The 13,715-nt window shown below is 50.7% G+C and overlaps 1 pseudogene; it reads left to right on the top strand.

Moving 5' to 3' along the window:
- Window positions 1-867: 867 nt before the first annotated feature.
- LOC108532257 (ubiquitin-conjugating enzyme E2 variant 1 pseudogene) lies at window positions 868-1,679 on the top strand (annotated as a pseudogene).
- The last annotated feature ends 12,036 nt before the right edge of the window (window positions 1,680-13,715 follow it).

Below are 13,715 nucleotides of genomic sequence, written 5' to 3'. Positions count from 1 at the left end.
CATGGTTAAAATGATCAATTTTATGTTTATTTTACCACAATTTTAAAAACTCATGTTCTTCCACAAGAATAGATTTAGAAAATTGTATTTGTTTAAAATAAAATAAAAGAAGTTCAAAAGCAAAAGCTAAAGTCCTTCCCTACCACACTCTCCAGATAACATCACTGTCAATAGCTTGCTGTGCTTCGTGTCAGATGTTCACAATCTTTATCATACACACCGGCTCAGGTGCACGCCAGCTCAGGTGCACGCCGGCTCAGCTGCATACAGGCTGAGGTCCACGCCAGCTCATGTGCATACAGGCTGAGGTGCATACAGGCTGAGGTGCACGCCAGCTCGGGTGCACGCCGGCTCAGGTACATATAGGCTGAGGTGCACGCCAGCTCAGGTGCATACAGGCTGAGGTGCATACAGGCTGAGGTGCACGCTGGCTCAGGTGCATACAGGCTGAGGTGCACGCCAGCTTAGGTGCATACAGACTGAGGTGCATACAGGCTGAGGTGCATGCCAGCTCAGGTGCACGCCAGCTCAGCTGCATACAGGCTGAGGTGCACGCTGGCTCAGGTGCATACAGGCTGAGGTGCACGCTGGCTCAGGTGCATACAGACTGAGGTGCACGCCAGCTCAGGTGCACACCGGCTCAGGTGCATACAGGCTGAGGTGCACGCCAGCCAGCTCAGGTGCATACAGGAATAGGGGCTTCTAATTCTGTGATTAAATGTGAAACAGAGGTCCTGGGTCAATTTGTACAATCCTTTTGCCTTAATGTAAGAGAGTCATGTTCTTTGCTTCCCACAAGAGGCAACTGAAAAGTAAGTAAAACACATCCCAAGGGTGAGGGCACTGGTAGGGGGTAAAGAACACAAGATGGCAGCCACCAAGGGCTGGGGAGTAAAAGTCCTTCACAATTTCTGACTGTTGTAAGAACTCGATGAAGGAGGAGTTCTCCAGAAAGGAGGAGGAGACGGCAAAGTCAGCTGGGGTTGAGAAGATGATGGAGACAAGACTCACAAGATGGACAGGGATGATCACTGGGCATTCAAGAACAATTTATGAAAGCCAAATACACAGCCTTAAAATAGAATGTGGACCTAAACACTGAGAAACACCCCCTTCTGTAAGATTTGTGACAAAAATTAATCTGAGTGGAGTCAACGGTCCTAATGGCATGGTGGACCCAAGAGCCGAATCAGTGCTAGCAAAACGGCAGAATTCATACAGCAAAGTTGTCCTGCAAGAGCTTCGGGGCCTAATGATGTGTCGGTGCTTCGGGGCCGGGCGCGGTGGCTCAAGCCTGTAATCCCAGCACTTTGGGAGGCCGAGACGGGCGGATCACGAGGTCAGGAGATCGAGACCATCCTGGCTAACACAGCGAAACCCCGTCTCTACTAAAAAATACAAAAAACTAGCCGGGCGACGTGGTGGGCGCCTGTAGTCCCAGCGACTCCGGAGGCTGAGGCAGGAGAATGGCGTCAACCCGGGAGGCGGAGCTTGCAGTGAGCTGAGATCCGGCCACTGCACTCCAGCCTGGGCGACAGAGCGAGACTCCGTCTCAGAAAAAAAAAAAAAAGAAAAAAAAAAGATGTCGGTGCTTCATGATGTCTACAGAATATATGAAACTTCCTCAGCTGCGTGAAGGACAAACTCCAGGCCCCTCCCCTTTTCCCCCATTCAACTGAAGTCGTCTTCACTTCCCACAGTAGTAAATTTTCTAGATACATCTTGTAGACCTCAAAGTACCGGAAAGGGCCGCGCGTGGTGGCTCACATCTGTAATCCCAGCATTTTGGGAGGCTGAGGTGAGAGGTTTGCTTGAGCCCAGGGGTTTGAGACCAGTCTGAGCAACACAGTAAGACCCTATCGCTATAAAAAAATTTTAAAAATTAGCCAGGCGTGGTGGCACACGCCTGTGGTCCCACCTACCCAGGAGGCTGAGGTGGGAGGATCGCTTGAGCCCACGAAGTTGAAGCTGCAGTAAGCCGACACTGCACTCTGGCCTGGGCCACAGAGCAAGACCCTGTCTCAACAAATAAAGTATTGGAAAGGAAGCGCTCATTCAACTTATCTTAAGATACTATAAGATACCTACCACTTTTCCTAAGATATTGTAAATGATACTACATTTTGAAATATATAAGTCGTGCTATAACTACAACAACAACAAAACATCCTGAGCAAGCAGTGCTCCGTGCGGAGCTGACCCGAACATTAAAAAGAAATGAAGGCCGAACGCAGTGGCTCACACCTGTAATCCCAGCACTTTAGGAGGCCAAGGCAGGAGGACTGCTTGAGCCCCAGAGTGTGAGACCATCCTAGGCAACACAGCAAGTCCTCATCTAGAGGTCTAGAGGAGGCTTTCGTAGACTAAACATTTAAAAATTAGCCAGGCATGGTGGTGCACACCTGTGGTCCCAACTACTCAGGAGGCTGACATGGGAGGACTGAAGTTCAAGGTTGCAGGGAGTCAGCCTGGGTGACAGAATGAGACCCTGTCTCAAAAACAAACGGCCGGACACGGTGCCTCACTGTACTGTAATCCCAGTACTTTGGGAGGCCGAGGCAGGTGGATCACCTGAGGTCAGGAGTTCAAGACCAGCCTGCCCAACATGGTGAACCCTGTCTCTACTAAAAATACAAAAATTCGCCAGGCATAGTGGCACATGACTGTAATCCCAGCTATTGGGAGGCTGAGGCAGGAGAGTCACTTGAACCTCAGAAGCAGAGGTTGCAGTGAGCCGAGACTGCGCCACTGCACTCCAGCCTGGGCAATGCACTCCACCTCAAAAACCAAAACAAAACAAAAAGAGGAAAGAAGTGAGGGCAGACAGTCAGAGGGCTACAGAGACTCCAGGCTGATCAATCAGTGACAGAAATTTGAGTCCCCTTTCTCAGGTCCTCGCCAGGCATCCCCCAGAGAAGTGGGGCAGAGAGAAGGGGGTACCATGCCCACAGCAGCACTCTGGTTCCCCCGAGGGCTGCCTTCACAATCCCCATCCCAGCCCAAAGGAGTTCCAGCCACTCTGCTGATGTGTGGCACCAAGTTCTGGGCTCAAGTCCTCCCACCTCCCCCTTTCATTGCCAAGAAACCTCCTCCAAAGATGTCCAAATCCAAACTGCCGCTTCTAGACACCTGGCACCGATAAACCCCGAAGATAAACACAGCCTGACTCATTTACCCAGCCCTGTGCATCGCAAGCATCTTAGCCGTAATTAACCTTCGCTTAAACCCTGTGTTTGTGCTTGAGTTTAGAAATCACTAGCATTTGAATCCAAATAAGAACATCACAAAGATTACACTGGACAAATAAAATATAAACAGATCCAAATGCCTCCATGTTCTTAATTACTAGCTATGTTCCTTTGTATACACAGACGAAAGCAGCAACGAAATAGCCTGCGTAAACTGTGTTTACATGAGTTTCTCTCTCTATGACTAGAAGCACTAAAACTCACCTTCAGAACCCGACTGAGCTTCAGAACCCGCCGGTGATTTTTGTTTTTTCAGTGTGTACACTTCATTATCGTTTTTAAGCCCACCCTGGAAGAGGACAAGGGCTAAATCATGAAATATTAAGCCACTGTCCCCCAAGCCTCTTCTGCCTGACAGACACATGTCCGTCAAAGAAGAGAGAAAAGCCAGACGGATTCTTCCCACACCACCACGCTCCTCCTGGCCAAGCCTTTCCACAGAGGAAGGCCAAGCTGGGGTCAAGACGGGAGACTCTGCTCTCAAGTCTGTGACTATCAGCCCCTGCAATGGGGGTCCCTGCTGCGGAGGCCCCTGGTGTCCCACCCTGAAAAGTCCCAGAAAGCACTTCTGAGAGAAGCAGCTCTGGCTTTAGAACCTGAGGAGGGTGCCTGGGGCTACAGGCAGGGTTTCACAGCTGCCCTGCTGGCACCCTGTGGTCACCAGACCCCTGTTTCTCCCCAGCTCCGGGCCCACCTCGGAGGAGGCTCTCCTGGGGGAAAGGGTCGAGGTGCAGGATGAGAAAACCTGCAGAACCTGCAGCCGGAGGACAGACTAGCACAACCTGGAGGCCATCCTGGGCTGCCAGGAAAGACCTGGCTTTGTGAGAACCAGTGTCACAGAGGCTGGGCAGGAAGCCCCAAGGGCCTGAAAGCGGGCGGGACTGAGACTCATGTCCCCACCCACCTGGGAGCCAGAAGGGGCCTGCTAGGTCCCCAGATCCTGGTGGTGTCACCTCTCTGAGCCTCAGCCAACAAGAAACAGGGAAGGGGACACACGCTGACCACCAGTTCCAGGAACAAACACCCACTCCTGCCAGCCCAACCACACTAGGACCGGTCCATGGGTCACAGCCTTGGCATGGGCTCAGCTCCCCACTCCCACCACATGGCCAGTAGCCTGAGTCCTTCCTACCTCTGTGACCAACTCCACTCTCTCACGTGTTCACCCATCAATCATTCATTCACTCCAACATTGCACCTGATGGAAAAGGAAGAGAAGAGCCACCTTTACCAGTTCTGGAGCTGGCACTCCTCTGCGTTCCCCTCCTGACCCATCAGGCAGCTCCCGTCCAGTCCAGACCAAGCCTGCCCTGGACCACCAGGCTGTTTCTCCTGCCTCACCGTGACTGTTGACAGCAGAATTCACAGGATGGCACACAGGTCTGATAAGCGCACGCCAGGCACACAGGAGGCCGACGTCAGCAGCCTCACAGACAGCGGGAAATAAGGATATGACCACGGCTTGCACAAACATTGTTTTTCCCAGAAAAAGAAAATATCAGGGAGGCAGAGCTCCCAGGCTTTCTGCTGATAAATGCCTCTAGCATGTCCAAGCCATGTCACATTTTGACAGGAAAATGAAGTAGTTTTTGGAAGGAAGACAACAGGAATGGTCCCCAGAGGCACCTAAGGTATTACTGATGCTTAAATATGGGGCCAGTGGTGACCAGAATGAAGCAACCGTCCTAAGAAGCAGAAGGTCGGCTGAGGTGGGAGTGCAGCTGGCACAAGGCCATTAGAATGTGAGAAGTGCCAACCTTCAGCCACCTCATGCTGGCCTGGTGATCTCTGGGCAAGAATGACAAGCCCTGCCTGCTCTGGGGCAGGCTTCCGGAAGCAGGGCAACACCTTCGTACTATACACCTTGAGCAAGCTCACACACCTCACTGAGGGCCCGCACTGGCTTATAAAACACAGCCCGCCACAGGGCCCATGCACGGGGGAACACTGACCAGTGCGATGGCTGATGTCACAGGTCAACGTGGCTGGGCCGCAGTACCCAGATATCTGGCCAATCATTATTCTTGATACTTCTGTGGAGGTATTATTTTTTAATGAGATCAACATTTAAAGCAGAGGCTTTGAGTAAAGCAAATGACCCTCTGTAATGAGGGTGGGCCTTGTCCAATCAGTTGAAAGCATGAATAGCACAGGCTTCTCACCCAAGGAGAAGAGCAGAAAGTTCTGCCTCCAGACAGCCTTCCAACAAGCTGCAGCTCTTCTCTGGCTCTCCAGCCTGCTGTATATTTTAGACTTGTGGCATCTCCACAATAGGGTGAGGTAATTCCTTGTAATGCCTACACACGCACACACACAAACACACACACACGCACGCACATACCCGTTAGTTTCATTTCTCTGGAGGACCCTGACTGACACAATCAATCAGGGACATGGCAAAGGTATCATGCCAGGCTCCAGAGATGCCCCCAACCCCCACTTCGGAGCAGAACCTAACTGTGGAAGGAAGCTCCCATGACCACATGGGACCAACAAAAGTCATGCCTGTGAAGGGTCTGGGCGCATACACAGTATCTAGCTGGGATACTGGGCTGACCTGTCCAAGGATAGGAAAGCCAACATATCTGACCCTAGAGAAACACACCACACCACTGTACTACCATGTCAAATTCTCCCCAGGCCATTTCACTTTAGACAAGCTGGAGGCATGCAGGAGAGTGGGGTGAGTTTTATCTTTTGGCTAAAAATACAACTAAGACTTCCGTAAAATAAGTTCAGTAAGCCTCCTAATGATAAGACTCCTAAATCCAAGAAACTCTCCCAGAATGCAGACCTCCAGCGTGCTGTGCACTGCTATTCTGGAACCTATGGGCACACATGTACAGGCAGGCACTCACAAACACATGCATACATGCACAAGGTACATGCACGTACACACACACATGCACACAAATGCCCACACACATTCACACACATACACCCCACACACACACACACACACGGCCCACTACAAACACTGCCAATTTCTTTTTCTGGGCTCCACCATTCACAGGGGCCATCACATATCCTGCTAACCAATACCTTGACAGGAGTAATGTACATCAAAGAAAACCGTCAAGGGTGTGGCTGACGGGAGAGACCTCCACTGAAGGCTCCAGGGACACACGGCACACACAAGGGCACACATGGCTTCGCAGCACACTGCAGAACATACACATCTATGACACAGTGTGAGCGAATAAAACAAGGTGCATACCTCTGCGTGGCATGACCGCGGCTTTGGGGAAACAGCCCCTCTATGGATGTGCGTGTGTACTTACGCATGCACGCATGTGTATGCATCTGAAAATCGCGGAGGAAAAAACTCAGAAAGGCAGGTTGTTAAGGGCATTTACCCAGCACAATGAAAGCTTTCACTCTTTGCTTTCTGTCTTCGTTTTCTGAGCACTAAAAATGCCATTAAAATAATGGAAAAGTTAGTCAGCACATCTTACTTCCCGTTCACACTAAATATCCAACAAGCATTCTTGTAGAAACACTCCTTAAAAGCAAAGGTCCCACTGACAGAGAGAAAAACTTGCATAAAAAAGATAGAAGGCACCTTTCCTGTTTCCCCTCTGAGTCAACATGAAGTTATTTTACAAAGCAGAGAGTTTCCACTGTACTCTTATTTCTATAGCTTCCCACAAAGGCAAAAAGCAGCCGTGGTTTCCATTTTCCTGCTGATAAAGCCCTGCTGAAATATATCCTGGAGAAGGTGAAAGCCTGCCAGCCCCGTCTCCGCCCACCAGGGCCACCAGCCCAGCCCGCACAGTATTTCAGTTGCCTTCTTGTGTGCTGTAACAGGTTGAAGAGATGCGATCTTGTTTGCAAAAAGGGTCTTTCTAGATGTCAGTAAGAATCTCAGGATGAGATCTCCCTGGGTTATCTGAGTGGGCCCTAAATCCAGGGACAAGCGTCCTTATAGATACACTCAGAGGGAAAGACAGACGCAGACACCATGTGATGTTGGAGCAGAGACTGGAGCAAGGTATCACAAGCCAAGGGACACAGGGGCCACACAAGAGGGAAGAGGCAGGACGGAGGCCCCCCTAGCACCTCAGAGGAGCGTGGCCCTGCTGAGACCTTAATTTTTACTTCCGACCTCCAGAACTGGGAGAATAAATTTCTGTTGTTGGAAACCACCTAGGGTGTGGTACTTCTTATGGCAGCTACAAGAGATTCATCCCTGCGTCCCCTGTGCTCCTATGAAAAGGGATTGTTTCCTTCATGGTTCATTTACAGGGGAAGCAAGAAAGCCCCCAATACACAGACTACGAAAATGCATGGGATGAGATGAAATGAATCATCCTCACTGCACCCTTGTTAGGGGTCTTCCCCTTGTTCACACTCCACTCTCCCACCCAAAACCTGAGTCCTAGGCCCCCTCAGCCCCCACTCCACCCCAAGGCCCTTCCTTCCCCATCCTTGGGCAGCCACCGCTTTTGTTCCTGTCACTGCTGCTGTGTTGCATGCTACCCTGAACTCAGCAGCCTGCAGCATGTTACTACACTCCTAATTCTGTGGGTGAGGAGCCTCAGCGGGTCCCAGCCTCAGTCAGCTCATCTCTGCTCCAATGTCCAAGGACACCAAAGCTGACACACCTAATTACCAAGGGCTACAGTCCTTGGAAGGCCTGTCCCCTCGCTTATCAGGGTCCTGAGTGGAGGGGACTGAATACCAGGGCTGCCCACTGGAGTTCCCATGGCTGCCCGTGGAGCTTGGGCTTCCTCACAGCATGGCTACCACAGGGCCAGCTCCTTCCTTGGCATCACAGGGCTCCCAGAGCCAGCATCCTGGTGAATAATGGGGAGGCCACATTGGTGGTCACTCAGCCTCACACCCACCACATTCCACCAATCAAGGCAGTCAGGAGGTAACCCAGATCCACGGCAAGGGGACAGACACTCTGCATCTCAGTGACAGCAATGGCGAGATTTGCCACCATGTTTTAAAAACAACTACAGCTTTTTGCCCAGCTCAGCCACCAGCTGTTTCCGATTTGCTCTGAGTTCTAACTCAGTGCTTGTGACTTCAACACTTCAGCCCCGTCCTCGTTGGACAGCCTCACCCTCGAGATCCCCTCAAAGCCCCTGTATCCTCTATTGGTACATCCACACACCCTTCTCCTGCTAAAAGTAACACATCCTGTCTGTTCTCTTCCAACCCCCAACCTCTCACTGCCATCCCAGAACCTGGGACACACTAGGCAGGCACTGCACGCTCTCCGAGGGGTAGACGGCAGCAGATTGAGTGGACCCTGTGCAGCCAGAGACAGAAACTGTGAAGCTGAGAAACGCCATGTTAGGAATGACAGGGACGTGCTCACCTGGCCTGGGTGAGCAGGTGGCGGTGGGGCGGGATGCACAGAGGGCACAGCTGGAGAGACCCCCGAGGGTCCAGCAAGGGAGGCGAGGCCTATCAGCAAGCAGCAGGAGCTGGTTCAGGGGCCCCCCCTTCTCAGAGGAGAGGGTTCAGAGCAGGGCTGGAAACAGGGTTCCATATGGGAAGTCTGAGACAAAATTAAACCACAGGTGCCAGCACGGAGACAAGACCTGCCCCAGGAAGTGGAGCCATAAGAACTGGAGGGCCCCTGGTGTCCTGAAAGGAGAATAAAAAGCTAAAACACAGCCTGTGCGCAAGGACATTCAAAGTCTCATTCCTAACCGCCTCAAACTGGAAGCCGAGCGGGCAGCACAGTCATCCGTGGCAAATAGAAATGTGCCTAAATTGTGGCAGACACACACCAGAAAATGAGGTGGCAAGGCAAGAGAAGAAGACCCTGGGTGAGCTCAAGCCAAATGTCACAGACGGATGCTGAGTGACACACACGAGGATGTGCTGCAGAATCCAAGGCACACAGAGTCAAGCCAGCCAAGATTAACCTGCGCTGTGATCAGCCGGGGAGTGGTGAGCAGGAGGGCCCAGGGCCCCTGTGCTCTGCTCCTCTTCCCGGGCATCGCACGGCTGGCTCCATTTGTGAAGATTCAAGGGCCACACACTGAAGCTAGGTATGCTTCACAGTAAATTCTGTAAATATCTCACTGCAGAAGGAAGGAGGAGATGGAAAGATGAAAACAGCAAGCCGGGCGAGAAGGCTTCGCCGCTGCTGCTTCCTATCGATGACCTTCCCTTGACTCCAAGAGGGGAAAGGAGGCAGGGAGAGTGGTCACCGCCCAGACGGGTAAGGGGATCCACTGCAAAGCAGGGGCCATGGGGCCGACCCAGCTGCTCCAAGAAGAAAGCAGCGAAGCCATTTGAGGATCAACCAGCTCACACCAGTCACAGCACTTGCAATGCCCACCATCCACTGGCTGGCTGTGTCCTGCTGCCCTCCTGGGACACATCCTCAGAGAAGGTGCACCAGCAAGGCCAGCAAGCAGGCCACACCTGGGTCACTCTGATGACCACGAGGCCACAGTCTCAGATCACGGAATCTGCTCTTCATATCAGCTCTGATCAGACAGGCACTTGGAAGGGGTCACAACGCAAAGAACAGCACGGGCCACACCTGTTAGGATTTACACAGGCGTCAGCCACAGCCCTGATCCTCAGCAAAGCCTCGCAGACCCCGCAGCGGAAGGCCCCGCAAAGCTCAGGATAACTGCACTGTAGCAAATATCTCCTGTGCAGCAGAAGCCGTGCTCTGCCTCCTCCAGCAGCAAGGAGAGGGCCCCCAGCCCAGCAGTTTGGGGAGGGTGACACCAGCAGCAACGGACTCCCGGCCTGACACAATTCATGAATAAGGCTGTGCTTGGCAAAGTGTTTTTCGGTCTTTAGTAACTACAACACAAGTGCTGGAAAAGGCTTCAGAGTAGTCCTGACACAAAACGTCTCAGTGGAAGTCTCCAGATGACACCACCACTTACTTAGAGAATGCCACTGCGGCCTGAGCATGGTCTCCTCACTGAGAAAAGAGAAAGGGGAGAGAGTGTGTCTGGGTTCTCAGGGCTCCTTCAATTCCACCGCGAGACATCTGTGCTAAGCCATCTATCCCTTCTGCAGCCCTAAATGTGCTAATTATTAAATGACACTCTCTTCCAGTTGAAATAAAACCTGTACCCACTGCTGGAGTCACAGAGCGGTTACTTGTAAATAAATGGAGTCTGTATCTCCCCAAAGGCTTGTTTCCACGTCCTGCAGCGACTGGTGTCTATTTTAAAAATCGCCTTCTCACCACCTCTCTGGTCTTGCCAAGCTGGCAGAAGCCAAGCCCTGCTCCAACGCTGCTCTTGTGGAAGAAACTGGAACATGAGGATGGCAGGTCCTGCACGGAGAGACCTCAGCCCCACAGAACATCCAGGACGCAGCCGCTGCTTACAGGCGAGACCAAGGGAGCTGGGTGGCTTCACAGGATTCCACATTTGAAACCCAAGCCACTGCCCTCAGCATTCAAAGACAAGCCAGATATCCAATTCCGCCTGCTCAAGAGCTTTGCTTTGACCCAGTTTTCCTGCCCTGTTGTTCTCGGGCTTGCAGTCCAACACCAGCCCTAAGGCTGTAAGGCATGCCCAGCCCCAGAAATGTGGGGATTAGCCTCACTGAGAGGAAAATCAAGCGGTACAGGAGTACACGGTCAAAGTCAGCCAACGTGAGAAATAAGATAATAATACACAGTGTACACATATTGACTTCATGCTAAAATTTTCACACTTCCATACAGCCAGATGTCACATGGGGGTCAGTATTTCTCAATCTGGGGGTTGCAAACACAGTTTTCAACAAATACAATCAAATAAAAATAGCAGGGGGTGTCACAGATAGTTAAGGGTGGCTGTTGTGAGCAAAACTTTTAGTGGCATGTGTGTATCTGTGTGCGCGTATGTGTGTGCGCGTGTTTGTGCGTGTGCTGCCTCACAATATAAAACGCTGTGGGTCACTGTCAGTGTCTGAAGCCAGCCAGGCATGAGACACCCACACAGCCAGGCTTCCTGACAGTCAGGAAGCTTTTGTATTGTAATAAAAAATGTTTTAGCAATATGGTCCATGCACTGAAACCTCTCTGAGGCTTGGTTTCAAACATGACACTGAATTCCACGTGCATCTCAGTTCAAACATAGGCAAGAAGGGCTATTACAGGAGTAATCTCATTTAATAGTCCCACAGTCCCCCAACAACCACTGAGGGACAACTCCAGTAAGGAAGGGGGTAGGCCCCACTGAGGCCACGCACAAGGTGGCAGGCACAGAAGGACTTCCAGGCTCCCCCAGGAACTGGAGCCTTGAAGAGGATGCTGCGGTCACCCCGCCCTGCAGGCCCACCCGCAGCTGCACTGTGTCTGGGAGAGGCAAGCAAGGGCCGGCTGGCTTCACTGCCTGCGTGCCCTTTAGGAGCGGAGCAAGCAGCAAAACACCCACCTGTTCTGGGAACAAAGCACACATGACCAGTCTAGGAAAAGTGTGCAAGGCTCTCAAGACTCCGTTGCATATGGGGTGCGTGTGTGCTGTATGTGCTGTGGCACGTGCAGCATATGACTGTGTGGTGTTATGTGTGGGGGTTGATATGTGGTGTGTGTGGCATGCATGCGTACAGTGTGTGTTGTGTGTGTTTTTGTGTGTGTGTGGCATGGTATGTGTATGTACCACGTGGTGGGTGTATGTAGTGTGTGTGGTGTGTATGGACTGGGTGTGTGGGGTGGGGAGGTATGCGTATGGTGTGTGTACACATGGGGGTTATGTGTGTAATATTTAGTATGGGGTGTTCATGGTGTCATGTGTGGTGTATGTATGCAGTGTATATGTAGTGTGTGTGTGGTGTGGTGTGTGCAGGTAGTGTGGTGTGTGTGTGTGGTATGTGACGTGGTATATGGATGGATGTGTTGTATGTTTTGTGTGTGTGGTGTGGCAGGTATGTGTGAAGTGTGTGGTATGGGGGGGTATGTGGTATGGTGTGTGGATGTATTGTGTGTGGTGGGTGTGTGTGCAATGTGTGTATACTGGGTGTGTGTGGTGTGGGGGGTATGTATGTAGTGTGTGGAATGGGGTGTGTGGTGTGATATGTGTGTGTGTGCTGTTTGGTGTGTGTGTACTGGGTGTGTGAGGGGATATGTGTATAGTATGTTGTGTGCGTGTGTGTGTGCTCTAGAGCTACATTTTTCAACCTTTTCCTTTGTATTTCTCCTTTGTGATTTCCATAACAAGTATTGTTGCAGAAAATCAGAAAAATGCAGACAAGCAACAAGGAGAAAACAGAAGGCACGTCATCAACTAAACATCTGAGTCGCATTTTCGACAGTCTAGTGTTTTCTAGGCAGTTACAAGTCCTTGCCGTGCATGTTGGTTCACGAACTGTTCTTAGCACATGATGTATTATGCTGACTTTTCATCCCATTAGGCATATTTTACACTAGATTTTTAAAGAGTGACCAATGTGACTATGGCACCTCCTGCCTGTTTCACTGCAGTAGCTGCTCAGGTTATATCTGGATTTTCTATTTATAAACATTGAGAAATACCTTTTTCAATAAATGCTTCTTAACATTCATGATTCTTTAAATAAACTAAATGTCTAGTTCATTCAGACTCCAATGGCCAAAGGGTACACATGCCTTAGTCTTGAAAACACTAACCAGGCCAGGCGCAGTGGCTCACGTCTGTAATCCTAGCACTTTGGGAGGCCAAGACGGGTGGATCACCTGAGGTCGGGAGTTCGAGACCAACCTGACCAACATGGAGAAACCCCGTCTGTACTAAAAATACAAAATTAGCCAGGCATGGCGTCACACGCCTGTAGTCTCAGCTACTCAGGAGGCTGAGGCAGGAGAATCACTTGAACCTGGGAGGGAGAGGTTGCAGTGAGGCGAGATCACATCATTGCACTCCAACCTGGGCAACAACAGCGAAACTCCGTCTCCAAACAAACAAAAAAAAAAACCACTAACCAAGGGCCACCTCCTGGTGCTTGCATTAGATGCTGGACCTCAGTACAGAGCACCGAATCACAACTCCTGGCTTCACCACTTCTTGGCTGAGCAGCTTCAAGAATAACATTCTTATTCTCTCTGTTCTCACCTATAAAAGTGAGAGGGAAGAACTGACCCACTCTTACAGGACTGTGGTCGGAATTCCATGAGACGGACAGAAAACGTTTGGCATATCATTTATAACAAGGTCACCATGAACATCATCTAGCATTCTTGTCCCATAACTTCTTGCCCTTCTCTCCAATCTGTGTCTTTCCAATTCATCACTCTGAAATGCCAGCGTTACTCCTGAGACACAGATCTGATCGCTTTATTTACTGCTCAAATACCTGCACAATTATGCTGAGTGAAAGAAGCCAGACTCAAAGGCTATAAACTGTATAATTCCTTCTATATGAAATTCTGGAAAAGCCTACAGGGATGGAAAACAGGTCAGTGGTTGCTAGGTTCCGGGGAAAGGAAACTGACTACAAAGGGGCACAAGAGAGAATTTTTGGAGTTATGAAAATTTTCCATACCTTGATTTGGTGATGGTTGTATTTACC

The sequence above is a fragment of the Rhinopithecus bieti genome, unplaced genomic scaffold (genome assembly GCF_001698545.2).
Source record: "Rhinopithecus bieti isolate Rb0 unplaced genomic scaffold, ASM169854v2 scaffold_9919, whole genome shotgun sequence".
Lineage (NCBI taxonomy): Eukaryota > Metazoa > Chordata > Mammalia > Primates > Cercopithecidae > Rhinopithecus > Rhinopithecus bieti.
Note: the sequence above shows the minus strand (reverse complement) of the source record. Positions and strands in the feature narration are given on the sequence as shown.